This window comes from Eublepharis macularius, chromosome 4, assembly GCF_028583425.1.
Source record: "Eublepharis macularius isolate TG4126 chromosome 4, MPM_Emac_v1.0, whole genome shotgun sequence".
NCBI classification, from domain to species: domain Eukaryota; kingdom Metazoa; phylum Chordata; class Lepidosauria; order Squamata; family Eublepharidae; genus Eublepharis; species Eublepharis macularius.
Genome location: NC_072793.1, coordinates 14815294 through 14842341, shown reverse-complemented (window position 1 = coordinate 14842341; position 27048 = coordinate 14815294). Strand labels below are relative to the sequence as shown.

General features: G+C 40.2%; 1 protein-coding gene and 1 pseudogene across 1 annotated transcript in view; both read left to right on the top strand.

The window, feature by feature from the left end:
* PRKCA (protein kinase C alpha) overlaps positions 1-27048 on the top strand; it is a 333406-nt gene that overhangs the window by 17979 nt on the left and 288379 nt on the right. The window lies entirely within an intron of this gene.
* LOC129329455 (U2 spliceosomal RNA) lies at positions 23031-23183 on the top strand (annotated as a pseudogene).

Below are 27048 nucleotides of genomic sequence, written 5' to 3'. Positions count from 1 at the left end.
GCTTCACTGATTTGACAGCTTTTGACCTAAGTAGGACTGTTACTGTCTTAATTGTGGATTTCTTGTTCTTTTTGCATTCATCTAGGGAACATGTGCGCAACAGCTAGAATGTTTTGGTGTTTGTATCAGACAGAAGTGAATTTTTATAAGCTGTAATAGTTTAGGGAATACCTGCTGAACTTAAGGGTTCTCAGAAATTGCTCCAGCCTTAACTTAATGTTCTCTCTTCAGCATAAATGTCTTAATGAGAAATTATTAATTTTGAATGTCTTCTTGATCCCTGGTTGTTTTTACTTCTGCTTTATCATTCTTACCTGAGTTGAAATTGCATTGTCAATAAAAAGGCTGGTTCTGCTCATTCCTTTTAAAAGTTGATCTTGAGGCGAATGTTTGTCTAACCACAGTTAAAATAGCCTTGTGGTTTTTTTTGCTTTCTTCTGGATCACAGTCAGAATGTGTTTGTTTATCCATCGTCTTGTTGAAGTGAATGCCTTCACAAACATCTGTCTGGTCTACAAACAAGTGTTTTGAGACTGTGGCCCAATGGATAATGTAGAGCAAGATAAATCTGAATCCATACAAGATGGAAGTAATGTTGGTTAGGAAGGCTGGTACTTTGGAGGGGCTGGATTGACTTATTTTGAGTGGAGTGGACATTCACTGAGCAAGTTAAGAACGTTGGAGAGGGTGCTTATGGACCAGTCCTGCTGTTTAACATGGAGGTTGGTGTTGTGACCAAGTGGTTTTCATCAGCCACATTTGGTTTACCACCTCTCTCTTTTCTTAGGCTCAGCTGATCTGGCTGTGCTAATCAGTGCTTCTTTAACCTCACTGTTGGACTACTGTAACATGCTCTATGATGGGCTGCCCTTGAAGGTAAATCAAAAACATTGGCTAGTTCAGAGTGCTAGAGCCTGATTATTCTGTTTGCTAACGGTAATATATCTTGCTTATTTTAAAACAGCTTAAGTGCTTGGTAGTTAATTTGTGAGTTCAGTTCAAGGTGCTGGTTATGACCTTTAATGCCCTTCGTGGTCTAGGGCTCATAACTAAAGCACTCCCTTTCCCCATTTTAAGGGAGCTCTGTAAGGCCGTTTTATTTGCTCTGGCTTTTAATAGGATATACAGTAGGGTGCAGGCATTTTTTGGGTGATGGGGGAAAATGGGGTTTTACTGTGTTTTTTATGTTTTTAGTTTTTAGAATTACAGTGTGCCTTAAGTCACAAGAAAAGGCAACGTATGAATATTTAAATAAATAGGCAGTTGGGAATCGGTAAGGAGGATATAGCTTTGTGCTGGAATTGAAATATGGATGAGTGTGGCATCTTGGAACTCCAGTCTCACTCATCTCTTGGTCAGATCATATTTTAAACAAGCAGTCTGCAGGTGCGATGCAAGTCTCTTATTCCTTTCCTGTACCAGATTATAATAAGTGATGGTAGTGTGGCCCCCTTTTTTATCCCCTGTCCGCAGCCTCTATTTTAAATACCTAGTTTTAAAACAAAGGGACATGAATAGAAATAGGAAAAAAATTAAAATGCCTGTTCCCTAGGAAATTTACCAGACATCAAGGTAAGCTTAAAATCTTTCTATTTACACTGGAATGAAAATTCTGTATAGTGCCCTTGATTTACAACTATACATTATTTGGGGTAAATGAGAGGTCATACTGAATTTAAACAGAGTGGGAGTGGCCCTTGGCGGTACAATCACTCTGCAATTTACTGTAAAGCAGCCTGTGATGGACTGCACATTTTCAAAAGCCTGGAAATGCTGTACACAGCTGTAGGACTGTTAAGAGTTAACCCCTCACAGAGTCCGAGAGCTTTGAGCTACAGAGAGGGTCTGTTTTCAGTCCTGGCAGAGAGAGGTCAAGTGTAAAGACTTGGGAGATGGAGTCCTAATGGAGAGCAGTTTAACACTAGCAGGAGAACTGGGGAAAGTTGGCAAGGAGGTTTGGGAAGTAGGTGCAGACTCCCAAATGGGCCAAAGAAAGGGGATAGATCTTCTAAGGAGAGGAGATTTCCCCATCCCAGTCGAACAAGGAGGTAGCTTAGGAGAGTGAAGAGATCTCTGGTCGGGTGTAGTTGGAAATTGCCTGTGGGAGTCCTTCAGATTCAATTAACAACTGAAGGAAAGCACTGGTGTGTGAAGGGAATTGGGGTCCTAGAAAGTGGGTACCAGCATTCCTAACTCCAGAAGAGAGAGAGAATACTAAAAGAAATATATATACTAGAGTAGTTGGGGAGAAACAAGGGAACCAAAGCCTCGAAACAGAAACTTTTAAGTATCTGCGGAGAGCATAACTGAAGATACATATGTTGAATTACCTCAGAAATTTTCAGCTCCTGATTTCACCTGACCATTCCCCTCTAAAGTAAACAAACTAGTTTGTTATTTTGGGGATTTTTTTAAAAAAATGCCTATGGTGCCATTTCTGTTGTGTAAGGATGAGGCAATGTCATGCAGCCATACACGTGTATTCTCTGTGGTGGTCTCCACCTTATGGGACCACCTACTTGAAAAGGCCAGGAAAACTACTGCTCTGCTGGCTTTCCATAAACTATGCAAAACTGAATTATTGATGAGGCCCTTTTACTCAGATAGGAGGGCTGTGCTGTAAGGAAGTGGTCTCAGAGAGATGCATTAGTAAACGGAAAGGGACTATAGACTTTACTATTATGTACTGTCTGTTGCTGTAAGTATGATCCTACTGGGTTGTTTAATATATCAATCTTATAATTGCTTATAAGCATTTCTTCATCACTCTATTGAATTCTTCTTAGTTGTAAATCTCTGCAAGTTTGCATTTATATACCCAATTACATTGTTAATTGCAATGTGTTTGAAATTGACTGTACTGAAACACACCGTGTAATCCACCTTGAGTCTCAGTGAGAATAAAGAAATAAAATAATAACTATATTGCCCTTTTTGAAACACATCAGCAGCAATGCACTGAATATAGGCCATACATGTTAAAACCAGGTCTCTCAATAATTAGTTGGCAATTTTTATATTGTATTGAAGACTGGTTTCTGAAAACTATTCAAGCGCATTAAGTTAGGAAATACCTAGGTTGAGGGTGTGTGTATGCAATACCTTAGTTTAAATGTACGGCACAGGATAATGATGTGTTAAGTTTTAACTGGGGGAGATGTGTTAAAATTAAAAAAAAAGTCCTTAAAGGGCTAACATTTGTTTCCATATGAGTCACAGCCCACTTTGTTGGATACATAGGATGCATTTCTTACTTTCATTTCAGATGAGCTATCCAGCTATCCAGGTCAGTGCTGGATATTCACAGACATGAAATATAGATCCGCAAACCATTTCAGATTATAACTGTGTGGGAGCGAAGTATGTTTTGGCAGTGGCCGTCAGACCTGTTTAAGTCTTGGGCAAACAACAATATAGCATTAAATCTCTTCTTCTCCTTTCCTTAGTTTTTGTTTATATATGATTGCACAACAAAACCACAATGAATTAGTTACTGAACTTTAGGTGTACCTAGCATGTAGCAGCTGATATACATGGGTTTTTATTTCGGAATTAATTGAAATACAAGAAGACTTAGGAAAAATAGCAATGGGGGGAAAAGCTTGGTTTTAGTCTTCAAAAATTGCAGGTCTCTGTGTTGGATCATTAAAATAAATCCTAAGGCAACAGCTCTGTAATGCTTTTATTATTACCAATTAAAACTTTAACAAGTAGTCGGCAAGCTGTTTGGTTCATAAAGACCGTTGATCAGGTTAGAGGCTAAAAAGGAAAAAAAAAAAGAGGAGGGAGGAGGAGGGAGTGAGGCGAAAAGATCTAAAGTTGCATCAAAGGCTGTTGGGATGAAGCAGTGATGTCTAGTTTTTGTCCTCATAGTCTTTGGTGAAGCCTTAGATCTCAACTAATTAAATCTACATAGCATATCCCTCATCCCATGTTTTTAAACACAGACTAGGGCCATTTGCTCAGGGCCTGGAAGCATTGCCCCTCTCCCTCACTTTAATTTTGTTTTCGCTTAACATCTCCTGTGATGAAGCGCAGGGCCTTATTAACCCATGGGAGAGCCCCGAGGCTTTCAGATATTTTGGGCCCCCACCGGCACTTCAGTCTTTCACCCACTACTGCTGATAGCCTGACCCTGGTACGGTAGGTACTAGACTGAATTACATAGCCCTGTATCCATTTTGAGGGTCTCCTGAAGAATTCTATTCACAATTTTTTAATATTTTTATTGCGCTAGTAGAACTCTTCAGGAAAGCACATTTGGGGGTATAGTTGTTCAATACGGTAATATTTTGAAGTGAATAAAATTTTTATTATTTATTAAAAATATATAATTTATGGATAATTGGTTTAATATAAGAAACAACGTGTTTCACTTCAATAAGGACGTGGTTAATTATCTTATTAATAGAGGTTATATAAGAGAATCAATTAATTGTAATTTATGTGGAGGTTGTGCCTCAGCAAAACAAAGTGACAGGCCCCTAGTCCCTGCGGGGCCCCTAGGTTTCGGCCTAGTCAGCCCTGATGAAGCACTCTGGTAAACACATAAGCTTGCTGACTTACTTTGTGATCTTTTCAGATGGTCTGAAATAAAGGTTTCACGGTACTGTCTGTCTTAGAGTTGTTGCCGGTTCTGTGTGCCTTGCTTTAATTTTCATTTAATCTTTTCTGTCTGTTCAAAGTAACCAAACCAAATCTTTGGGGGAAGACTCTAAATATAAGCTGAAGCAGGTGAAATGATGTAGCCAAATGTGACTAATGCTATTCAGGAAAAGAAAATTTAGGTAACTTTTCAGTTGGTTGTTGTGGATTTTCCGGGCTGTATAGCTGTGGTCTTGGCATTGCAGTTCCTGACGTTTCGCCAGCAGCTGTGACTGGCATCATCAGAGGTGTAGCACCAAAAGACAGAGATCACTTATTGTCACACTGAGAGATCTCTGAGAGTATGACACTGAGAGATCTCTGTCTTTTGCTGCTACACCTCTGAAGATGCCAGTCACAGCTGCTGGCGAAACGTTAGGAACTACAATGCCAAGACCATGGCTATACAGCCCAGAAAATCCACAACAACCATTGTTCTCTGGCCGTGAAAGCCTTTGACAATACAACTTTTAAGTTGTTCGTAGATTGCTGTTCAAGGTTTTATCAGAAAGCACGGAGGTGACTTATGGAATCTCTATGGTAGGGTTTCTGTTGCCTTCAGAGAAACAGGTGTGGTCTGTCACTGAGAGTGGAAATACATGTTATGGATTACCTGGGGATGCTTGAATGCAGGATTTTATGTGTGGTCCTCAATTCATGTGCAGGCTATTCTTGCTTGGTGCATGTGAATGCTGCTTTTATGGGAGCTCCCTTTGTGTGCTTGCATCTGCCGGTGTGTCCGGAGGACAAAGCACCAATTTAGTTCTGTTTTTGCTATTAGAACAAGTACTGTAGACTTCTTTGACTTGCCAATTTGTATTTCTTTAAGGTGTCACAATCTGTATTTCAGTGAATGGATGTGGGAGGTGGGGAAAACTGGGATATTTTGAGCAGCTGAACTGAAGAAGAACTGATACTGAATGCGTGAATGTATTTACGTGGAGCAAATTGAAGTGTGACGGTATGAACTACTTGGAGGGGGGAACATATGAAATGAAGTTCACTTGAGCATCCTCAGGTACTTAGAAACATGTCTTTCCACCCTCAGAAAGCACTTGCATCTGGAATTGTTGCTGTTAGGACTGTGCCCCTCACCCAAGTTGAGAAACTGTGTGGTATTGGTCTAATATTACCTTTCCCCTGAAGTTTCTGTTATTTAATATCTATTTTGTAATGTAAAGTTAGACTGGGTACTTTTTCTTGCTAATTTACAAGACTTGGTTTTTAATTTATACATGTGTCTAGATGAATACAGGTTTTGGCATTAATTGGCAGACTTGGATTTTAATGATCTAATAACTGTGCCTAGTATGTGGGGTGGAGCACATAAGAATCTTTGAGAACTGAGTGTCTTTCCTCTGTATGCCAACCCTATATTTACTACTCTACCTTGTCACATGTCTGCAAATAGTATGTGATAATGTGATGCCAGCTTGCAGTACTAAATATGTGTTTTCATACTACTTATCTCGCCAGCTTAGGATATAAGAAATTTGTAGTTTATAAAAACAGCTGGATTGGAACTAAAATAAAGGATGGATACAATACGCTCAAGTATATTGAGGTTTCAGCATTGTAGTATGTACTACCACTTCTTAAACTAAAACTTCAGCAGTATTATTCATAGCTCTGGTTTTTGACAGCTAACTTCGCACGTTTCTGCTGATTGACAGTGCAATCCTACACGAAGTTACACCCTTTTGTTGAAGTCAGTGGTCTTTGAAGGGTGTAACTCTGCTACGCAGTGAGTGACATAAAGTGGATGTTAGATCTGTGCAGCCTCATCCATTTGGATGAACTCTCTCTTCAGTCAAAGAGAGTTGGGGAAGGATTCCATCTAATTCTCTGAAAAAATGGGGGGCAGATCCATGCAGCCTTCACCGCAAGGGACAAGTTTCTTTTTACAGGAGAAGAACTTGAGGTTTGATCCAAATAAGGAAGGAGTCTTCTTCCAGAACAAAACCCCTCACTTGGTGGAAGGATTCCCTTGGTCCAAATTTTATTTCCAAAAATAACTTTCCTTGCAGAACAAATTTCATCATTTATTTTCTTCTCTTCAGAATGTTCAACAAAAAAAAATACTTACACGCTAGCATTCGAAGCTGACAGATAAAAGAAGAACTTTACTTCTGGTTCATATTGAAGGAGCTTGTGATCAGACCAGTAGTTCATTTCCTAATTTTTTATTATAGCAAAAATAGAAAATATACATAAATGAAGAATGTTCAAAGCATACAAATAGCATTGCTACAGTTGCAAATACCAAAAGAACCAAAGATAATGTTAAAAACAATCTGTTAATGAGAATTCAAAAGTGCAATTCTTGATTTGCTATTTCTCCTGAAAAGTTACAGATTATTCCCTCATATCTAAATTAAAGCAGTTTGGAGAATCTGACCATCTCTGTTGTTTGCTGTATCTTAGTCAACCATTAGTTTATTGTTGTGGGATGAACATGACAGCAGTTTTTTTTGTTATCGTAGTTGTGGTAGAGATTAAAGCTCCATTGTAGCTTATATGATAATATTTATTCAGAAATAGATCACCAAATACTCCAGGTAAAACTATCAGTGGGCCATATGGTATTTACCTTAAAACACCCCCCACCCCCCCAAAAACCCAGCAGGACATCATCACCAAATATTAAGCCTGCCATCCAGCAGTGATGATACTGTTTGGATGTGGATACGTTTAGGTAAATTTGTTTAACCTGAATGGATCTAAGAATCAAGAATACAGCACCATATTAAATTAAAATTAAAATTGAAATCCTCAGACGGTGGCTTTAATTACCCCGATCTGAAAATATACCAAGCGGCGATAAGATTGACCGATTTCCTGCAACTATATTATTCGGAAAACCCTCCTGATTGGGTTCAGATAACTCAAGCCATTTTGAACAAGAGTGCAATCAGTGATATAATCTGGGAAAAGAATATATACCGTCCGAAGTATATCAACCCAAACAAACTGTTGATATCAATATTTAAAACATGGGACCAATACAGGCAAAAACTAACTCCTATAATATCCAGACACGCTTCCTTTCTCTGGCAACACTGGTTTCACCCAGGAACAGATACCTCTTTTAGTGCAGCCTTGAGGGAAGCAAATATAACTAAATTGGAGGACATAGCAACTCAATCAGGACTATTAGAGAAAGCAGAATTAGAACATAAATTAAAAGATAAAATACGTTGGTACAAATATCTACAATTAAAAAATATGGCAGAAAAGATTGACCTCCAAGCAATAGTTAAAAGACCTCTAACAGAATTTGAAACATTGTTAGACAATGCTACTTTTCAAAGGAAAGGAATAATAGCTAAATTATACAAAATTATATTACACCTCTCTAGTAAAAACCAACTGAGCTGTCAAACTGGATGGTATAAAGACTGTGGAGTAGATAGAGCGAGCTCCACGTGGCAAAGGATCTGGTCTTCCTACATCTTCAATTCTAACATAAATGTGATAAAACTGCAGACATATAAAATCATCCATTGATGGTATTTAACCCCGAAGAAGATATCGTTAATCTCCTCCTCTGCATCTCCCTTGTGCTGGAAGAACTGTGGGCAAGAAGGCACCTATGCCCATTGTTGGTGGGAGTGCCATCACATTTCTAAATTTTGGAATGAAGCACTGAGTGAAATCAAACTGATAGCAGGTTATACAGTCCCATTAGATCCCAAATTAATTTTTCTAGATCAATCCCAAAAATTAGAAGGGAGCTTATAGCATCCTTCCTTGTTGCGGCAAAAAGCGTCATAGCTACGTTCTGGAAGGCTAATCACATACCAACAATTGAGAATTGGTTGGGGAAAATATGGAATAACTTTATTCTTGACAAAGTAACCGACGACATACATAAAGCCGAACACTTCCCTGCGGATACAAATTTTGTCGAAAAATGGTTCCCCTTTTTCACTTATATAGAAAGAAATAATCTTCATCCAAAATCGAAACTTTTACAAACTGTAACAAACTCTGGTTATTTTACATTGTAATTATGTGTATATCTCATCTAACCATTAAGGAACATTATGATAATGCTAATTGTTGTATTATTCAGCTCTGTAAATCATTAATGATAGACAATGTTATCACACTGGACAATCCCAAAATTGTTTGTATATGTATAATATTGGTTGATCTGTTATTTGTTGATTGTTAATTGTTATATGTAACTTGCCAATAAAAGTTTGCGGGGGGGAAAGAGAAGAAGAATACAGCACCATATAGAGTCTCACTACACAAGACATCTTACATGGGAATGCTCAGGTGTAGGGAGACTCAATGTTTGATGTGAAGCATAGTTTAAAAAGACAGAGCTGTGGAGATCGCTGCTCAGAGGGTTTGTTATATTCATTTTCACCTCTCTGAAGGCTCTGTCAATGTCACCCTCCCCTTCTTACGTTAATTACTCCAGAATGATATGTGTCTGTCTTTCCACAGAACCAAGGCCAGATCTAGGCTTGCCAGCGCCCAGGGCAACCCAAGACTGGCATTTCCGCCGCGTGCGCTCCCGTCACTGCATGATGACGTCACTTCTGTTACGTCATCACGCAGGGCCCAGGGGCGTGCTGGCCACCCCGGCACATGGTGCGATGCAGAGCTGGTGGCGGCAGCGCGGGTGGCTGAGCAGAGGGCTGGGAGGCCTCCCTCGCCGTTTGCCTGCTCCACTGATGGGGCAGCCGGCTTGCCGCACACTCCCTTTCCTGCGTGCGCAGCAAGCCAGCCGCCCCATTGGCGGGGCAGGCGAATGGCATGGCGGCCTCCCAGCCCTCCACTCAGCTGCCTGCACTGCTGCCGCCAGCTCCAGCACGCTCCTGCCCCCCGCCCCCCCCCCCGCCCATCGATCCGGCCCTGCACAGAACTGAAGGCATGTTGCCTTAACTTCAAAGGCTGACGTCTGAATTGTTGGGGCAAAGAGTCTTGGCATCTAATACGATTTTTACTGAGAACTGCAAGAACAGTTGCAGGATTAAAACTTCCAAGTTGCAGTTTTGAAGATACTAATTGTCTAACTTGATGAAAAAGCCATGTGTGTGTATCTCAGGTGCAAATGTATAAATCACCCTTATTTAAAATATTTTTAGGGAAGTGTTTTCAATGCGCCTCTTCATCAGTTAGAACATAGAGAGAGGTTGGGATAAAGCCCTTGTTAATATTGTAAAAAAAATTAAGGTAAAACCCAGTCTTCACCAAATATTTTAGTGGAAAGAAAGGTAGTGGTACATCATGTTATTTGCTCTCTAAATGTAGCTATTTCCCTGTCTAAAGTTCACCCACATGTTAGTACAAATAGCACAGTGTCTTTTAATTTTAGTTTCTGAATCAACATGCTCAGTAATTGCCCTGACTCGTATACAAAAGAATTGCTTTTTCTGTCGTTTCTGAAAGACCATGGCTATTAATATTCATGTGCTTGTGTTGAACGCATTCTTCTTCAGTGAACTTCATTTCTTCACCTGGAAATCAGCAGTGTAATGTCTTCTTTACCAGTAGTTCTGACCTTTCTATAACTTTTGATACCACTGATCACTACATTTTTCTGAATTGTCAACAAGATTTAGTGGAAATAAAAGCTTTAGCGCTAACATGGTTCCAGCCTTACTTTCTAAAATAGCCTTAGTGTAGTTGTGAGATTGCTTCCTCCTTAGAGAACAGCAGCTAACTGATGAGGTGCTATAAGAGTCCATCTGTGAATATCATTTAACATCTGAACAAGTTGTTCTGAGAAAGCATTTGTGGTGAGTGTTTGCAATATCAGCGCATGCTCAGTTCATTTCCTTATTTGCATTATATCTGGGAGCAGTGGTGCTAATTTAAAGTCAATGTATTAATGGAATGGTGAAGCTAATAATAAACTTGGCCTTTGTATATTCATTAGAATATTGAGCATGGAGGTGGGAAGCTGGGTCCAAATTCCCATTTGGATACAATACTCACTGGGTGACCTCTCAGCTTGATCCACCCCACAGAGTGTTTTGAGAGGATAAAACAGGCTCTCCAATGCCTTTTGAATGTCAGGAAAGCAGATTATATAAATGAATGCAATTTTTCTAGGTGACATAATCCAGTAAGTGCTTCCTGAACAGCAGTAGGATTTGGTACCTCCCCCCCCAATACTTCAGTGCTTTTGTTAACTTGATGAAGTAGTAGGAGAAGAAGTATGACTAATATTAATGGGTTATTTAGTTGGCAGTGACTGAAACTTCCTGTGAAAAGCTGTTCAGCAGAAAAAGTGGCCCTGATGTCCTGTAAACAGTCAGTTGTAATGTTGTTAGGTAATTAAATGTGCTGTTGATGATGAGAGAAAGAACTGATTCACGTGCAAAAGATAATAGATTTTTATAGGGTGGATAGTAAGTTACAACAGTTTGCTTAAACAAGTCTTTCTGCAACTTAAAGGCAGTTTAGTCTTGCTCTTAGGGTTTGAAATGATGAAACCTTTAAGTTTCATTTATATAGTATAGTTTTAATTTCCAGACCTTATAATTCAGAAACCTGAAATATGTAGATGTAGGAGTGCTTTGCAGAACTCAAGGAAATGTGACGTCTGTCTGATTTTGGTTTGTGCGTATACAAATGCTCCAAGTAATAGGGGTGAAAAGACAGACACAACTTTTTTATAGCGATGGAGCTGATTTGCAAGTTACACGTATGGAGTTTAATCTAAATACCTCTTCTCTGAAAATACAAACTCTGCATTTTTGCAGCAGAAATTCGAGGTTAATAGTGTCAAGAAACTCACATAGCTCATTTCTTGGTCCTTTCAAACACTTTGTGTTCAGGCTTTTTTGGCCTAGCTAAGATGTGGATAGATTTATTAGCCTGGGGGAAGAGAATGTTTGCTGGGAGGCTGGAGCAGAGATGTCGGTTCTCAGCTGGATAAGAGGATGAGTTGGTGTCACAGGTGCAAGACTTCGGCAGCTCCTAAGGACAAAGCATTAGAGAGGCGGGCACCCACATTCCATCTCATTGCACACTTTTATAGCTTTTATAATTTGCATTTTGCACTTCCATTAATGAACTTTTACTAATTAGACTTGTGTGAAGTTACTCAGTTGCTGCTGCTTCAGTTTGAACCCAGTACTTTAACCATTTTGCCATAAGCTGCTCAAGTAATTGCTTTCTGGACTCAGCCTGCCTACTGAAGGTGCCTACGCTGCGAAGTTGACTTCTTAGTGTTAACACCCAGAGGGCTTGGGACTTCCCTCTTGGCTTTAAGCAGCGGGTTAGAAGAGAGGCTGGTGTTGGCATTCTACTCTGGCAAGGATTCACTTTCCGGTCTTCAAATTTTGCATTTTGACACCTTTGAGGAATTGGCAGCACCCCTGGGGATCCAGGAAATAGTGACTTGTCCCCTACAGACAGTTTCGGTTAGTTGGAGCCTATGCGGTGTCATAAAGCTACTGCCCTTTTCCAAATCTCTGTAGTAGTCTTGTTATTATTTTCATGACCATTAAAAAACCCTAAAATGGTTAATGAACACTTAAAGTTCACACCACATTTCTTAACAAGGCAGGCAACCTGCCTGAAGCATATGGAAGGAGACTGACAGCTGAGCCAGAGTATCTATGTTTTTGCTATGTAGATTGTGAAACCTGCAGGAAGCTTCACTCATCCTGTATGAAGACACTTCCACTTCATTTCCTTTTCACTGTAGCCCATGCACACCATTCCTAAGGGTCTCTGGTTTCTAAAGAACGGCTTTATAAAAGATGCAAAGTAAATGCCACAAAGACCCTTTCTATGAGCGCCTCTCTCAGTCTTCTGGATCCAAGCCATTGTCTATCATTTTATATCGTTCCATTATCTGAAGACCCGGTTTTGCAGCCTGTTTTATAGCCGAACTAGATGAGGTGCTGGAAAATCCTTGAGTAGATCTTCAACACACTTTATTTTGAGAGATCAGCATCTGTAGGCTTTTGGATCCAAGGGGTTTCCTCCTGTGCTGTTTTCTTGACCTCCAACTTCTCCAACTTCTGCTTACCTTACTATAGGAGGCATACTGGCAGTCTGTGAGGTGCTTGCATGTTTTCCCCAACAAGGTAAATTGTTCTGGAGCTCTCTTCATCTGAGGATGGGAAAATGACACAGGGAGACAGAATTAATCTTTCCTTCTGTTTATGCCGTGGCATGTTAAATGAAAGCAACTTAAAGTTAAGCAGCCACTCCCCTCTCAACATCTAGCTATTAACTGATATTTGTTTAAAAGGCAAACTATTCTGCAATATCAGTTGCTGGCGGTAAAGTCCACAGCCAGATATTTTGTTTGATAATGATGAAAGAACACAGTTTTAAGAAAGTGCTGCTTGGCTGCAGCTAAGCATTCTGTTCTGTTAAGAACAAGTCAGATGGAACCAGGGGCTTTTTTTCAGCTGGAACGTGGCGGAATGGAGTTCCGGAACCTCTTGAAAATGGTCACATGGCTGGTGGCCCTGACCCCTGATCTCCAGACAGAGGGGAGTTGAGATTGCCCTCCGCGCCGCTCGGCGGTGCGGAGGGCAATCTAAACTCCCCTCTGCCAGGAGATCAGGGGGCGGGGCCACCAGACGTGACCATTTTCTCCGAGGGCAACCCACTGAGTTCCACCACCTCTTTTTCCAGAAAAAAAGCCCTTAACGTTTTCCTTCTGGATAACTGTCCATTAGTCTTCAGACATTATCCCAGTTACATGGAAGGTGTGAATGTGAATGTCTGACTCTGTGTTTGAATGTTTAAATGGCCAAAATGCACAGGAAAAGGGTAATCGCAAGGGGCTTTTTCTGTGAAAGCAGTTTTGCTCTAGTGGTATCCCAGTTCCATGGAAAAGTCCCAGATGGTTGATCTCTGAAACTTTCTCCCAGCCTGGCTGAAGTTGCTCATGAGGTGCTTAGAAACAGAAGTGGGCATCAAAGGATGTGCCCTGGACTGGTTTAAATTGTTTCTCATGGAACAGACTCAGAGGGTTGCCATCGGAGATCAGCTACCTCCAGAATGGGAACTATCTTGTGGGGTTCCACAGGGCACAATCTTATCTCCCATGTTATTCAACCTCTACGTAAAACCTTTAGGAGAACTCGTTCACAGCTAGGAGTTGGATGTCATCAATATGCAGACAACACCCAACTCTATATCTCGCTATCCAGGTCCCCACAGGATGCAGTAGAAATCTTAGATCTCTTCCTGACAGCTGTGGTGAAATGGTTGAAAAATAACAAATTAAAATTGAACCCAGACAAGACTAAAATAATGCTTGTTAGGAAGTCAGAGATCTTGAAAGACCCTTGCAGACTCAGTTAAGAGCCTAGGGCTTATACTGGATCCAGCGCTAGTACTAGAAAAACAAGGGAGCTGCAAAAATTGCTTAATACAACCTCACTCTAGCCTGGAAAATGGCTTCTTATCTTGATACAGCCGACCTGGCCACCTGGATCCATGCTATGATAACATCAAAACTTGACTATTGTAATGCACTATACATTGGTCTCCCATCTATGTTAACTAGGAGGCTCCAGTTAGTGCAAAATGTTGCAGCTCGACTGTTAGCAGGAGCGAGGAGGAGCAGGAGCATCACTTCCATCCTACAGTCACTCCACTGGCTACCTGTCAGTTACTGTGCTCAGGTCAAGTTATTGGTTATTACATACAAAGCTCTTCATGGCCTTGGCCCGACATACCTATGGGGCTGCCTCCCTCCCTGTGTCCCTCCACAGCAGCTTCGCTCATCTAAACAGGGTCTCTTGCAAGTGCTAGCCTGCACATGGGGGAAATCAACAGCAGCTCATACACAGGCTTTCTCTGTGGTGGCCCCTACCCTATGGAATGGTCTGCCTGAGGAGGTCAGGAGAGCCCCCACTCTCCTGGCTTTCTGTAAACAATACAAAACTGAATTATTCAAAAAGGCTTTTTTCTCAGATAGGAGGGCGGTATTGTAGGGAGGGAGTCTCAGATGTTTTGCCAATGAGTTAGGAACCATAGACTTCACAATTATGTTGCCTTACATATTACCTGTCACTTTGAATATGTACTCCTATATACTACATGTGCTTCATGTTGTTTAATGTCAGTCCTAGAATTGATTGTCGTCTTTTTCAGTCATTCTTCAACCCCATATTGGTTCCTTGCTAATGCTACGTCTTTGTAAACTTGTATTCATTTACCCTATGATACTGTTTATGGAAATGTTCTTGACACTGTTATGGAAATGCTTGTCCTTGTTACTGATTGTACTAATCTCACACTAGGTAATCTGCCTTAAATCTCAGTGAGAAAAGCAGACTATAAATGAATAAATGAATGAATGAATGAATGAATGAATGAACGAACCATCATGACTGTTAACACAGCAGATTTCCATGTGTAGAGGGATTTATTAAGATATGGTCCCCTGGTGCTGGCCCCTGACACAAAGTGCTTGTAGGCACAATTCATAGCCTAGGGTCTGATTCCCGTGCTGCGCACAGGGAGAGCATTCTCTTTGTGTAAAGCATGGGTTTTGCATTAATGAAAAAAAGTCTGACATCGATCAGTTGTCTATCCACATAACGACATCTGTGAGACGGAAAAGGAACTTCCCTCCTTGGCATGAAATCTGTTTATGCTCCTTATTTGTCTAAGGGAACTTTCTGATATTATTTTAATGGTGTGTGTGGGAGGAATACTTTCCCCCATGCATATGTTTCGGGAAGATACTGGGAGTATTTCCTATATGCAGGTTTGGGAAAATCACAGTGTCACATGGATGACAGCATTTGCACAAGCAATAGAGGGGATAGAATGCTCACTTGAAGACTGGCATATGACATTCCCATTGTTCACACATTTGTGATAACAAATTTTCCCTTGTGCGCTCTTTTGAAAGGGGGCTTAATCACCTTGAGAGCAAGAGAAAGCTGCCTACTTTGGGTTGCTGAGAATGGAGATCTGCATGATTGACATACTTCAAAATCTATGCAGTTTTGCAGAAAGAAAGATTTTTTTTGCCTTTGATCTGTAGAGCTTGGTGGTGGAAAATGCCATCAGGTCATAGCTGGCTTTTGGTGACCTCCGCTGGGGTTTTAAAGGCAAGAAACTAACAGAAGTGTTTGCCATTGTCTGACTCTGCAAATCTGGTCTTCATGGGAGGCCTGCTATCCAATTACTAAGCAAGGCCAGTATACCTTCTGAGATCTGATCAGATTGGGCTTGCTTGGGCTATCCAGGTGGAGCTTAGCAGATGGTAAATAAAGCCTCAAAAACAAAAGTCATACAATACCTTTTTTTAGGACCCACTATAATATCACAAAACACCGTGTATGCTTTTGGGGTCTCCAGGACCCTTTATCGGGCTCAGTGTTAAACAGGAGAGGAAGGGAAAAGGACAGGTTTCATGCCTTGATGTTATGGCTTATGTCTTGTGCAGATTGTCTTGGGGACTTGGTATCATCAGTTCCACATTAGCCAATCGAATGGCAGTTTATTCTTTGTCTTTGGGTTTTTCTTTGGACTACTTCAATCTCTGTCTCTAACTTCTGATCAATTAGTTTCATAGTTTTTGACTGTATAAACCCAGCTGCATGTTTTTTTAAAATTCAGTTTCATTGAAAATATTATTGAAATCAGTATTATTTCAAAGGCTAAAGGGCTTCTAGTCATGGCTAAGCTTATTTGCTGTGTGCTGAAAGCTTTGTAGCTTTTAGCTAATTGGTAGAAGTTTTTAAAAAATCAAGGGCATGCGTTTCCATCTTTGCTTTGTGACTTTTAAAAGCAAAGTTTTAAAAGGAGTGTATCCCCTCACTCCTGTTTTTGGCTTTTATGCTTTAAAAAGAAGAACTCAAGATTTGCTTTCTATCAAGGGTAATAGCAAGTGTGTGGATCTGTAGTGCTTAACAAGGGATACTTTCAATGGTGTATTTACACGGAAATGCTACGTTGTAGTCTTTAGGATAAGAAACTTTGGAAGTTCTGCAAAACGCTCCCATGAATTGTTTAAGAAAGAAATCACTTGTAGATTGGCTCTGAGCCACTAAAGTGCTCACAAAGGACTATCAAACCCCTTTATACTCTCCTCCTCCATGGCTAAACTGCCCCCTGGTCACGGAAGCACACGTAGGCCACAAAGTCAGTTTTATGGTTTACCAAAAGCTAAAGCAACATGTAATTATTTATCCTAAAGGTGTCAGTTATCCACACACCGCAAGGAGAGGTGTCCGGTTGAGCCTATTGGAGTTTTAATTACTCTGCCTTCCCTTGATCCTGCTCCTCCCCACCCGACCCTGGTCTGGATTTAAAAATGTGAATCACACAGGCCAGTTTGGTATAAGAAAAGGCCCGTGTCCCAGTCCATGACAGGCGGTATTAGTTGTGTGAATAGAATAATCTTGTGGCCTGTGTAAAACAATTCGTTTTGCAATTATTTGAATGGTGAATTTTCTAGTTATTTTGCTGATTTTGAAAAATTTTGTGTAAGAATTCTAACCAACAATCTGTCTTGATAATGTTCATTGTGTTCCACAGAAAGCTAGTACCGGCTTTGTGTTATGTAGTTATTTATAACTGAAAGATTACAATCAATGGCTAAGGCATTGAACATCTGTGGAATTGTAACTTCTTTGTACCATTTACCAGAAATGGAATCATCCTTGTTAAGCATGCCTGAGTAACTGAAAATAGGATAATTTTATCCAGTCACAATATCTTATCAGTACTGGGCTGGAATGTTAAAATAGGCACTACAGATGTGTAATTAAAAAAAACACGCAAGCGTTTTAATGCCACCATATGTATCCCAGCTCTTTTGCTCTGTCCTAGAAGAAAATGCTTTGTAGGAGAGACAATGTTGCAGACAGAGAACTGGTATTTTTGCATTTTAGAATAGATTTATCTAGCAGAAGTTTGATACAGCTGCTTATCTTGTATGACTGTAAAAACTTCTTTGGTAAATAATTCAAACAGATATCAGATTTCAGAAGAATTTGAAGTCATCTTTCTTATTTCTTACTTAATTAAAAGTCTAATAAAAAGCTTTAAAATGGAATATAGCAACTATTCCGTAGCTTTTTTTAATGGGCTCGCCTGGACCATCCAGGTCAGGATGACCCCCTGTTTAGGAAACATCAATTGACTGTACGCTAACCTCTGTTTAAATTTTTTGTTATAATTGCAGATTTGAACTATTATCTGGCGTATTCTGAGATGTATTTTTAGAATAACATTATAACCCACTTTGAGTCCTTTCAAGGAGAGAGGAAGGTTAAAAATGCCCTAAAAGTTTCCTCCCATTGACCCTTGAGGTGGAATCTGGCATCTTGGTTCACTGCACAGCTGTGTAACTTGAAGAGGGCCTGGAAACCTCTACAACAGCAGAGGTGAATCTGAGAAACCTGAGAAATGTCTCAGGTTTGCACAAAAATCTGAAGTGGTGTGGTGGTGATTTAAATCCCCTCAAGTGATAAAAGGGATAACCTGTAGCTTTAAGATACAGATACCCTCAGTGACTGTTGCTAGGGAACTGGAACAGTATCCAAGCCTTGGTTTCTGTCAGTGAAAGGGGGGATAAAAGTAGTAAGTTTGTTGCAATTAGCCATTGGCTGTAGCAAATTTACAATTAACAAATAAAATCTACAATTGTTATCGACTCTATAAACTCCAAGGACTACACGTTATCAGTACAACTACAGCAAATAATACCCTAGGACTATAAAATAAAGAAATATCTATCCAGATTCCCTGCTAGTTGCCATAGATGCTCTTCTCTTTCTTGCTGCAACTGCGAATAGAGAGTCTTTATAAGGCACTTCCGCATTTGTATTAGATAGCAATATGGAAATTTTCTTGACCTCTGAGTATTGCTTTAAGCTATCGAAAATTGCTGCCAGAAATTTGACTCTAGGAGTACAATACATTGAACAGGCGAGAATATAGTGGGTTAGAGCCTCTATTTCTTTAGAGCTGCATATGCAAATATGCTGAGCCAGCAGGATATGGTTAAAGTGGCCGTCCTAAACTGCCGTAGGCATCATTTGAAAATGTGAAGTTTGTGTTTCGAGATATTAACTCAATAAGCAGCTCTGGAGTGATTGTGTTTAAATAATTTGTACCGTGGTGCTGCCTGAAAGGGAGGGTGACAGCGAGGACCCGTTTCCAGAGCTGTTTTGGCCTTTGAAAGAGGACTGTCTGGGGCCACGCCCAGCAGCAGCCACCAAGTAACTTGCCACAATGCAGCTTGCATGACTCACCCAGGCCCAGCTGCTGGCTACTGTTCAGCAGTGGCCACCCCATGAAAGCCAGCATAGTAGAATTTCAGAGTAAGATTTGGCAGACCCAGGCGTGACTCCCATCTCTGCTGCAGAAACTCACTGGGTGACTTTGGGCTAGTCAAACATACTCAGCCAGACCTACCTCACAGGATTGTTGTGAGAATAAAATGGAGGAGCGGAGAATGATGTAAGCTGCTTTGGCCTCCCATTATGGAGAAAAGTGGGATAGAAATAAAGTTAATATATAATAAATATAGCCAAAGATGGGGGAGCAGATATAGTTTGGATGGTAAAAAGGAGAGAAAGAAGCAGGGAAAAGTGAAAATATGGGGGCTGACAGGAGGAGGGGAGGGGGTACAGGGGAATGTGAGGGCCTCCCCACAACTCTTTGTGGATTCCTCTCCATGCAGTTGGGCTAGGCCCAGCAGATGCTGCACAATGTGGCCTCAGTTTTCCTGGGTAGAGGCTGGGAGGGGGGGAGGGAGGGAAGACGGGAAAGCTGAAAATGGGAGCATGTAAAAAGCAGGTTAATTGGTGGATGGGAAGGAGAGAAGGAAGCAGGAGGAAGGGAGAGGCTGTGAGGGCTTACAGTGAAAGGAAAGGAAAGAAGAAATAGTGAGGGCAGGGACACTCAGAGTCCTTGTGGGTTCCCTGCTTGTTGTTTTAATTCTGTAATCCTGGTCCATTCATATTGTTTATTGGCTGACATATGCTTTCTGGGTGAGAAAAATGGGTATAAATAAAGCAAATCATAAAATACAAGTCAGTATTGTACCCCTGAAGTGCCATGGGTACATGAATCTCTGTGAGTAGTAATCTCTTGTACTTTTTCAGAACATGGGGACATAGGTGGCATAGAGAATTTCCACAATAGTGAAGACAAAAGGTGTCCCATGAGGATATCTCAAAATAGTGTGTAATATTTCTGTAGAGTATAATGGCTGCTTTTTTTTTTAACAAAAAACAAATCTCAGGTCATAAGTCTTCATTTGATAGGCAAGGCTCCCCCCCCCCCGGTGACCTAGGCCATTTTCACACGTGTTACCAGCTGCGCAAAATCGCAGTTTTGCGTGGTTGGTAAGACATGTGAAAACGGCCTAATTCTACTCTGCATGATTCCTGAATCTGCTTATTTAGGAAAGATGTCTGTTGGAAATAAGGATCTGCTAAACAAATGTGAAACTGTTCACGTTAAGAGAAACTAAAATAAACATGTCCACCAGAAAATAAACAAAGGGAAAGAAAAAACTCTTCCTGGTTTAGAACAATGTTAAGACACTTTTCCTATTGCGTGTAGAAAGTTCTTAAATTTTACTTATTAAATGTTCTGCCATTCAAACCAAGCAACGCCTCTTGCCCAGTATCAGACACACTTGGTGATACTGTATGTACGGGAACCATTCTGTTAAACTCCTGGGGTTTTTCGCTGGACCATTTGTTTCCCATCTATAGCTAGAACATTTCTCACATGCTTAGTCTGATACAGTGTCATCATTTATTATGAATGAAAGCTAATTGTCTGGTTAATGTAGGATTCCAGCCAGTGCTTAAATATGGGTCCTGTTTTCAATCAAGTATTTGTTTCTGTAATTAAGTTTGTGGGGATCCCATTGAGTGAGAAATGTATTCTCATGTATTTTAAATGGAGCAAGTCAACAACACTAATAAATTTTTCATGTGCCTTGGTATGTCTCACAGAGGAATAGATTATAAGCCCTGCTATGCTTGATAGTTGTGCCTGTTCTATAATAGGCATTATCTTGGCTTTATTGTTCTAGTTCTCCTTTCACCTTTCTTTCACCTAGTGGGTAGAAGATGTAAACACTGCAATGGAAAGTCGGGAAATGTTCAGTTATCTTAAAAGGGTTTGTGAATTTATGGCAGTTTCTTCACTCCTAGAAGAACACTTCATAATTATTGCATTCAGAGAGATCGCCAACATGTATTTGATCCAAGCCTGAGTGTTCCGTTTGCCAAACTATCTTGCATCCTACTTGGCGTGAGTAGAGCTGGGCTAGCTAAATAGAGACTTTCCACCTCCACTTCCCGCTGTAGTCATGTCACCCCTGAATGGTGACCCTCGGAAACATTGGGGTCAACATGAAAGACTGCAGTGAGTGCGGAGGGAGTTGGCAAAACTTACCTTTCCCCCTTTCCATGAGAGAACAGGAATATAGGATCCAAGTCTTCATGGCTGTAGTGCCGCCCTGTTCTCCTGTGTGTTGCCCTCTTGGCCACTGGCTTTATAACCTCCCTAGAGTTTTAAGGCCAGACCAGCGCGAAGCTGGATTTTCTGTACCTGGTGTGTGCAAGGGTGGGGGGGGGGAATTTGCTGAATGATTGCACGTGTGAATTCCCCACTCCTAGTTCTCCATTAATGCTTGTTCTGTAATGTCTGAGAGCAGATGGTTTGGGTTAGCTCTACTGTGTAAAAGTTAAAAAGTCTTACTTCCAATTTCCTTGCCAGTGTTTGGGCCTAAACTAGAGGGCTATTATTCATTGCAGGTCCAAGAAAAACTGCCTAGGCCCAAACATTAAACACCAAACCAGGAGACACCCGCAGTATAAAGTACCAAACGCCCCAGTGGACTGATCACAACTGGAGGGAAGACAATACAGTGATACAAGAGTCAATACAAATATAAAGTGAATTCAAGTGAAAGGTGACTAGTGCTTCTAATAAATACTTACGTGCTTCTAATAAATATTCATATAAATACAAGACCAGTAACCATAAATAATTACAGTAACCATAAATAATTACAATGAGATTGCATAATACCGGTATTGGCTGCATACCAAAATAGATCACATTCTCTCTAATATTAAACAAATACTGTATTTAAGTTATCCAATTTATGGTTATTGGAGATGGCTTGCTGGTCTGGCACTTAACATTGGTGTAGTACTTGATGGCCTGCGTAACTTGTCGGACTGCTCGCCAGGCGATGAGAGAAACAAGCTGAGAAGTTTGCCGTTTTGCTAATATCCGTCAGTGATCTGGGAGGGATGGGATACGTGTTAACTAAATTACCCCCATGTTGGAAATGCTGGAGGGGAAAGTCGCTTTAGATATTTGACTCATTCTTCATATTACATGGAGGTTCCTGCAACAGCTGCCGTTGTACAGATCCTGGAGCAGTTTCTCAGGTTGCCGAATCATCAAACAATGGGACAGGTGTGGGTGAGTCAGGTGCTGCCTGCTTCTGCTAGAAATGCTTGGCTGTGTTAGAGGTTCATAGCTACATTTCCCCTTCCTTTGAAAGAATGGCTACATCACTGTGTAGCAGGGTGGATAAAAATGAATGTTTTTTTAAAAAAAAAATTATAAAATGGATTTTTTAAAATTTAAATCAGATTTTTAAAATTTAAATCGGATTTAATAAAATGTTTTTTGAGGAAAAATTTATTAAAGATAGTTTTCTATTTAAGATACATTATAGTCCAAAGGTTATCATCATGAAATAAGGGTTAGTTTTTAATTATGTAGCATGAGTCTGTATAGTCATCCAATGTTTAATTTTTTTGGTATACAAATTCCATTAATCCATTCACAATGTCATGCTCTTCCAGAGGTTTCTGTAAGATTGTTGGGCAATTTTTCTATCTAGAAGATATCACAGCTGATGGTTTTACGGTTCTCAAAACTGTGAATTTGTGTCTGCGCAGTTGAGGAAAAGACCTTAATCCAATTGTACCTTTGCAAATCTTTGTACACAGAACCAACCCCTTTCCTCTTAAGTGCTAAGTTTCAAAAAATTAAATGGATAGAAGATTATTGGGAATAGATCTGCACAAGAAGCTAAGCGCGAGGAGTCTGTATGTAGAAAACCATGATTTAAATCTAGTCTTATTGACTAGTAATTTAAATCGTGATTTGATTTAAATCGATTCGATTTAAATCAAATCCACCCTGCTGTATAGGTTCAGTTTGTAGTGGTCAACACTTAGGTGTGCACTTCTCTCTCTCAAATCTGTTGGGTGAAGTTTGTAATGAATTCCAGATGGCACTTTGATGCCCCTAAAGCAGTGGACTAGCTACTTATTTGGTGGTGTGTGTGTGTTTGCTTAGCAAACAAACCAACAAACCGTGGTTTTTTCAATTTCTTGTTCAGAAGTTGTTTACAGATGGAGTTGTGCCATTGCAGTGAGTATATCGCTTCTCGGCCTTTTGGCTAAGATCAAGTGTAGTATTGTTATGTGCTTGCCACTTCTTTGAATGGTGAGAAGTTCCAGGTAAATATCTACAATGGATAGTGAGATTCTTTGGTAATAATTGTTTTATCTAGAGCAGATATGCTACCCCACACCAAATCACCAGAGAGCGAGAGAGCGAGAGAGAGATTCTGCAGCTTTTAAGGAGCTTCGGTGAATTCACAGCTGTCTGCCTCTCTTCCAGACTGTTTTTTATATTCATGGACAGCTGCCTGCTCCATCCTTTCATCCAAATGATGATGGTTACCTTCCTCAAGCTCTGATGATTATTTGATCAGAACTACGAACGTTTATGGCTCATCAGGAAAACTGCTGCAGTTGTTAAGGGAAAAAAAATTCTGTTGTCATGGGCATTAGCTTCAGTCCATGTAGACCAAACTTCACATTGACGAGATGGCAATCATACATATTTCAATAGTACCCAAAAAGGATATTTTTTCCCCATGGCAAGTCATATTTTATTTGACAAGAAAATTGGTAAATGGTAGACTTTGTTATGTAAATTTGTGAAGATGTACTTATTGCATTTCACAAATAATTAACTGAGTGCTGTTGGTACTGCCAGTCTCCTCCTGGCACTGAGCAATCTCTTCTTCATCTGGGAGTGGTGCTGTTGACATAGGGAGCTTACCTGTATGCCAGATTATACATGCCTTTGTCAAAGAGCTCATTTGCTTTAGTCTTATTTTAGAGAAAATTTGTTTCTTCCCTGGCTTTTAAAATATTTATCCAAAGTGTACTCTGCTGAATATAGAATGTGTGTAGATTAATATGAGTACTGATACAGATAATCTTTACATTCTCCGTTTCCTGTGGATAGCAGAAGCTGCAGGTAATCATTGGAAACATCTGATGAAAATCTAAAATCTTGTCTCTTAAACAAGTAGAAATCACACCTGACTTGATAATGGGAAAGTCCTGTTTATCCTAGGGTCTTGATTTTTTTAAACACTTAATAACTCACCTAGAATCTAGTAAAGAGCCCAGTAGCACCTTTAAGACTAACCAACTTTATTGTAGCATAAGCTTTTGAGAACTACAGCTCTCTTCGTCAGGTGCATGGAATTTGGAAACTGCTTCCCTTCCTGTCCCCTGAGATAAACAGTCCAGTGGTTTTAAGGTTATCTTCACTAAAAAGAATTTCTTCCGGTTTTATATTGCTGTTTTGGATGTACTAAGCTTCTTAAGAAGAATTCTTAGCAGAAGGAGTTGTTAGAATTAGAACATTTACCTGACCGGACAGAAAACTTTTTCTCATGTGGCTATATACATAGAAAATTTGCATTCAAAAACCTCTTAGGAAATGTTTCCTTTGTATTCATTTTTGATCATTTTTTCACAAAAGCTTGGTTCATTTAGGGGCCCTATTTTGTAGAAGTGCTTATTATAAGGCAGGTTCCACACCCCCTACCTCCCGTGTATTTCTTTGAAACCCCATGTGGAAATGTGCTACCTAAGGAGAGGAAGGCAAGGGCTAATAGTCCTTACGGCATCACTCTCCAGGGCCAGTTTGAGCTAATCAAGAGATTTCTTGCGGCAGACCGTCTCCAGCCCTGTCAGGCTCCTCCAAGTCAGGCTATTCACCTCATAGGGTGATATTTTAGGGTACTTGCCAAGATGTACCATTTTGCACTCCTGTATTTGGTACTCTCGTTGTCTTACATCGTGACAATCCCAATATAGAAAAGAGACCTAATTAGAGTCTGTCTGTCCTAATCCTTCTTTCTCTTGGTATCTTCCCAGAGATTTGTTAGAAAAGCAGCCCTACAAATTGGGACTTGGCTAAAATAAGCACGTGCTGAGGCTCAAGAGGTGATTTTGTTCTGATCTAATATTCAGAGGTCTTAAACTACATACAGAGAGTCCACAGCTTATCCTTAGCCATTTATAGTTCATAGAGCAAAATTTGATGCATAAAAAGAATTCTTCCAATCATTTTGAAACGTTTTCAGAATTGTTGTTAGAATAGCTATTTTTTCCCCTTATCAAGTTCCTGGCATTGAGCCCTGCTGGATAATCCAGGTGGGGATGGGAAATGGAAAGCAGGCTTCCTTCCTACTGGGTGGATGAGACTTTCACCTCTTTTGTTATCTCACTGCCTGCAAGAAAACGGGCAGTTCCAAAGAATCACTGTAATGGACATCATTTTAAGGGTGTGAATTATATTTCTTATACTATCCTGTAATGAATGGCTTGAGTGACTAGTAATGAATAATTTGTGGAATGAAATGTCTTAAGTTGAAAGATAAACATACTTTGAATAATAAGGGTTATACAATATCAGCTCCTCAAGTCAAGATTTGATTTGATATACCTAGTAAGAACAGGCTAGTTTGGGCTATTAGTGCTGCTATACCAAATGTTATTCAGGGACTCTGCAACTCTGATGCACTCACAAAACTATTCCCTTCTTTATTTTCCTTTAAAAAAATACTGCTGAAGCTCTGGTGACAGCAGTGGCTGGGCATAGCGGTGCGTGTGCATGGATGCACATGCGCGCGCACACACACACAATTCAGGAAATCTGGATCCAGGTTTCAGAGGACCCTTCCCCCCAATCTAGGCTTTCTGAAATCTGGGAAATATTTTCTTATTTAGTTAACACAGATCAGAGAATCCTGGATTTATTCAGCCATTATTTCCCATTGAGAAAACTAACTGGAGTAGAATTTTTCAAGCTAACTCCACCAGATTTTCAGGGAACTTTCTTCTGTCTCCCCAGGTTTCAGAAAGATTGGACAATGGGGTCCAATTCCATGGGAACCTGAAGAAGGTGCCCCCACCTACTCTCCACTGTTTCCTATGGGGGAAACATTTCCAAACAGACTATCAGAAACACAGAGGAGCAAAGATCCAGAGGATGAAGAGAGCTGTGGTTCTCGAAAGCTTATGCTACAATAAAGTTGGTTAGTCTTAAAGGTGCTACTGGACTCGCTACTATTTTACAGAGGGGCACGGCTGCCAGTGGCCAAAGGCATGTTCTCTAATGCAAAAGGAACCCCAACAGAACCAAACTGAAGAAATGGAATGGATGGAATCCCCCCAGAACCACAATGAATTAAGGGGGCCAACATCAAACCAGAGAATCATATAAAACAGAGAATTCCACCCAAATCAAAGTGAAGCAAGTGACACTGGTGCAGCTTAGCCCAATTGAACCAGCGTCACTCACAGAAGCCAAAGAAAAAACAATAATCGTGAACACTTACTAAGATGTATAAATCAATGCCACTTAACCTTCAATAAAATAGTTACTACAAAAGTGTGTCTATTTTATGGGTACAAGTCATATGTCCAAAATACACATTTGTGAAAATACACTCTAAGTCAACCTCCAGGTCAGTATGGAACTCACTTTACAATGACTCCCTCTGTGACAATAAAGTGCTAGTTCTTGACATACAATAAATACATTTCATAAATGCGATTCATAAATATATCAATAAATAATGCAATATTGCACTAGTCCATAGACTGTTACAGTCCCAAAATCCAAAACAGCATGCTAGGAAATATACTTATTTAGAGATTCCTATTTCCCTCACAATCTTCAGTGGATCATATCAAAGTCCAGTTTCAGGTCCAAAGCTGCTGTTATATATTTTTGCTGGTTATATCTTTGTTTATAGAGCCCCAATTCAACCAACTGTGACTAGCTAACGGGTCGTCCCGTGCATTTGTCCCGTTTCATTGCTTTTTTCAAAGCCGTCAGAATATGGAATAATATTCATGTAGCTCAAACTCCTAGAGAAACATGATTGCAAAGCTCTTGCATGAGGGTGAGGTTCCCAGATTGGATCTTGGATTCTCTGATTCAATTCAGGACAGCCTGATTTAGCTGGGTCATCAAAAATCCAGCTTTTATTTATTTATTTAATCGTATTTATATCCCATCCTCCCCGTGAGCAGGCTCAAGATGACTCACAACAATAAAAGAATGATACAGTTTTAAAAACGG